Here is a 4707-nt window from a genome sequence, read left to right as displayed (position 1 = left end):
CCTGATTTAAGTGGAAAGCCTTCAGTTTAGTGCCATTTAATATAATGTTAGCTGACGGTTTATTATATATGGCCTTTATCATGTTGAGATATTTTCCTTCTATACCCATTTTGTTGAGAGTCTTAAACATAAAATTGTGTTGTATTTTATTGAAAGCCTTTTCTGCATCTATTGATAAGATCATGTGGTTTTTGTTCTTTGTTTTGTTGATATGGTGTATTACGTTAACCGTTTTACGTATGTTGAACCATCCTTGAGATTCTGGGATGAATCCCACTTGATCATGATGTATTATTTTTTTAATATATTGTTGTATTCGATTTGCCAGTATTTTGTTTAGTATTTTAGCATCTGTATTCATTAGAGATATTGGTCTGTAGTTTTCTTTCTTTGTGCCATCCTTGCCTGGTTTTGGTATGAGGGTTATGTTGGCCTCATAAAATGTGTTTGGAAGTATTGCTTCTTCTTCAATTTTTTGGAACACTTTGAGTAGAATAGGAACCAAGTCTTCTTTGAATGTTTGATAGAATTCACTAATATAACCGTCTGGGCCTGGACTTTTATTTTTGGGGAGGTTTTTAATAGTTTTTTCTATTTCCTCCCTGCTGATTGGTCTGTTTAGGTTTTCTGCTTCTTCATGACTCAGTTTAGGAAGGTTGTATTGTTCTAGGAATTTATCCATTTCTTTTAGATTGTTGTATTTGGTGGCATATAGTTTTTCGCTTGAGGCATTTTAAAGAGATGTTTCTTAGTTCCCTACAGACCTTTCGGTCTCATGAAAACAAGCCCCATTTGTTTTCAAACCAAATGTTTTGGGAGCTCCTATCTCAGGATCAGGTCTTAAAAGTTGGGAGTGCCTTATGTGGGTTATGAACCCTTTTTCTTCAGACAGAAGTTTCAATTTTGTGATTTTCATCCCAGTTGTGAGACATCACACCAGAGGTGGGGTGCATGGCAATACCACATTCTCTACCCACCTCAATTTGGCTCTTTACTTTGTTGATATGACAGAGATGTTCAGTTACTTTTCCAGTCTTTTGCAAATGAAACGATTCCATATATACTTGTTAATTTGATATGTAAATGAAAGGCGGTGAGTTCAAGATCTTCTTATGTCACCTCTTGATTTTCAGTCTACCCTCACCTTTTTGTTTTGTTTTATTTTGTTTTGATTTGTTTATCTCTATCAAGTTTTACCTTGAGGTCAACATGAAACTTATATAAAATAGTCCATTTTAATCCTGATACCCACTTATCTTTATTTTCCTAAAAAGCTTCCACCTTTTATAATACCTCTCCTTTTATATTATTGATGCCTTAATTTACCTTTTTTTTTTTTCTGTTTCTTTTTTTTTTTTTTTTATAATTTTATTTTTTTAATGGGGTGACATCAATAAATCAGGATACATATATTCAAAGATAACAAGTCCAGGTTATCTTGTCATTCAATTATGTTGCATACCCACCACCCAAAGTCAGATTGTCCTCTGTCACCTTCTATCTTGTTTTCTTTGTGCCCCTCCCCACCCCCTCTCCCTCTCCCATTCCCCCCTCCCCCCCCGTAACCACCACACTCTTGTCAATGTCTCTTAGTTTCACTATTATGTCCCACCTACGTATGGAATAATACAGTTCCTGGTTTTTTCTGATTTACTTATTTCGCTTCGTATCATGTTATCAAGATCCCACCATTTTGCTGTAAATGTTCCGATGTCATCATTTCTTATGGCTGAGTAGTATTCCATAGTGTATATGTGCCACATCTTCTTTATCCAGTCATCTATTGATGGGCTTTTTGGTTGTTTCCATGTCCTGGCCACTGTGAACAATGCTGCAATAAACATGGGGCTGCATGTGTCTTTACGTATCAATGTTTCTGAGTTTTGGGGATATATACCCAGTAGAGGGATTGCTGGGTCATAAGGTAGTTCTATTTTCAGTTTTTTGAGGAACCACCATACTTTCTTCCATAATGGTTGTACTACTTTACATTCCCACCAACAGTGGATGAGGGTTCCTTTTTCTCCACAGCCTCTCCAACATTTGCTATTACCTGACTTGCTAATAACAGCTAATCGAACAAGTGTGAGGTGGTATCTCATTGCCGTTTTGATTTGCATTTCTCTAATAGCTAAAGAAGATGAGCATCTTTTCATATATCTGTTGGCCATTTGTATTTCTTCCTGGGAGAAGTGTCTATTCATATCCTCTTCCCATTTTTTTATTGGATTGTTTGTTTGTTTGTTGTTGAGTTTTATGAGTTCTTTGTATATTTTGGATATTAGGCCCTTATCTGAGCTGTTGTTTGAAAATATCATTTCCCATTTAGTTGGCTTTCTGTTTATTTTGTTATCAGTTTCTCTTGCTGAGCAAAAACTTCTTAGTCTGATGTAGTCCCATTCATTAATTTTTGCCTTCACTTCTCTTGCCATTGGAGTCAAATTCATAAAATGCTCTTTAAAACCCAGGTCCATGAGTTGAGTACCTATGTCTTCTTCTATGTACTTAATTGTTTCAGGTCTTATGTTTAGATCTTTGATCCATTTTGAGTTAATTTTTGTACAGGGAGAGAGACTGTAGTCCAGTTTCATTCTTTTGCATGTGGCTTTCCAGTTTTCCCAGCACCATTTATTGAAGAGGCTTTCTTTTCTCCATTGTGTGTTGTTGGCCCCTTTATCAAAAATTATTTGACTATATATATGTGGTTTTATTTCTGGACTTTCTATTCTGTTCCATTGGTCTGAGTGTCTATTTTTCTGCCAATACCATGCTGTTTTGATTGTCGTGGCCCTATAATAGAGTTTGAAGTCAGGTATTGTTATGCCCCCAGCTTCATTCTTTTTCTTTAGGATTGCTTTGGCTATTCGGGGTTTTTTATAGTTCCATATAAATCTGATGATTTTTTGCTCTATTTCTTTAAAAAACGTCATTGGAAGTTTGATGGGAATTGCATTAAATTTGTATATTGCTTTGGGTAATATAGCCATCTTGATTATATTTATTCTTCCTAGCCAAGAACAAGGTATATTCTTCCATCTCATTATATCTTTTTCGATTTCCCTTAACAATGGTTTATAGTTTTCATTATATAAGTCCTTTACATTCTTTGTTATGTTTATTCCTAAGTATTTTATTTTTTTTGTTGCAATCGTGAAGGGGATTATTCTTTTGAGTTCCTTCTCAGTTGTTTCATTGTTAGCATATAGAAAGGCTATTGACTTCTGTATGTTAATTTTGTATCCTGCGACCTTACTGTATTGGCTTATTGTTTCTAGTAGTCTTTTTGTGGATTCTTTGGGGTTTTCGATGTATAGGATCATATCATCTGCAAAAAGTGATACCTTTACTTCTTCTTTTCCGATATGGATGCCTTTTATTTCTTTGTCTTGTCTGATTGCTGTGGCGAGAACCTCTAGTACCACATTAAATAAGAGTGGAGAGAGTGGACAACCCTGTCTTGTTCCTGATTTAAGGGGGAAAGCCTTCAGTTTAGTGCCATTTAATATGATGTTAGCTGATGGTTTATCATATATGGCCTTTATCATGTTGAGATATTTTGCTTCTATACCCATTTTGTTGAGAGTCTTAAACATAAAATTGTGTTGTATTTTATCGAAAGCCTTTTCTGCATCTATTGATAAGATCATGTGGTTTTTTTTCTTTGTTTTGTTGATATGGTGTATTACATTAACCGTTTTACGTATGTTGAACCATCCTTGAGATTCTGGGATGAATCCCACTTGATCATGATATATTATTTTTTTAATATGTTGTTGTATTCGATTTGCTAGTATTTTGTTTAGTATTTTAGCATCTGTATTCATTAGAGATATTGGTCTGTAGTTTTCTTTTTTTGTGCCATCCTTGCCTGGTTTTGGGATGAGGGTTATGTTGGCCTCATAAAATGTGTTTGGAAGTATTGCTTCTTCTTCAATTTTTTGGAAGACTTTGAGTAGAATAGGAACCAAGTCTTCTTTGAATGTTTGATAAAATTCGCTGGTATAGCTGTCAGGGCCTGGACTTTTATTTTTGGGGAGGTTTTTAATGTTTTTTTCTATTTCTTCTCTACTGATAGGTCTGTTTAGGCTTTCTACTTCTTCTTGACTCAGTCTAGGAAGGTTGTATTTTTCTAGGAATTTATCCATTTCTTCTAGGTTGTTGAATTTAGTGGCATAAAGTTTTTCATAGTATTCTACAATAATTCTTTGTATATCTACAGTGTCCGTGGTGATTTCTCCTCTTTCATTTTGGATTTTGTTTATATGAGTTCTTTCTCTTTTTTCCTTGGTAAGTCTTGCCAAGGGTTTGTCAATTTTGTTGATCTTTTCAAAGAACCAGCTCCTTGTTCTATTAATTTTTTCTATAGTTTTTCTGTTCTCTAATTCATTTATTTCTGCTCTGATTTTTATTATTTCCTTTCTTCGGCTGGTTTTGGGTTGTCTTTGTTCTTCTTTTTCTAGTTCCTTAAGGTGGGAAGTTAAGTGGTTCACTTGGGCTCTCTCTTGTTTGTTCATATATGCCTGAAGCGATATGAACTTCCCTCTTATCACTGCTTTTGCTGCATCCCAGAGATTCTGATATGTCGTATTGTCATTTTCATTAGTCTGTATATATCTTTTGATCTATGCACTTATTTCTTCTTCGACCCATTCATTTTTTAAAAGTATGTTGTTTAGTTTCCACATTTTTGTGGGATTTTTTTCCTCT

This window comes from Saccopteryx bilineata, chromosome X (assembly GCF_036850765.1).
Source record: "Saccopteryx bilineata isolate mSacBil1 chromosome X, mSacBil1_pri_phased_curated, whole genome shotgun sequence".
In the NCBI taxonomy this organism is placed as follows: Eukaryota; Metazoa; Chordata; class Mammalia; order Chiroptera; family Emballonuridae; genus Saccopteryx; species Saccopteryx bilineata.
This window is presented reverse-complemented; position numbering follows the sequence as displayed.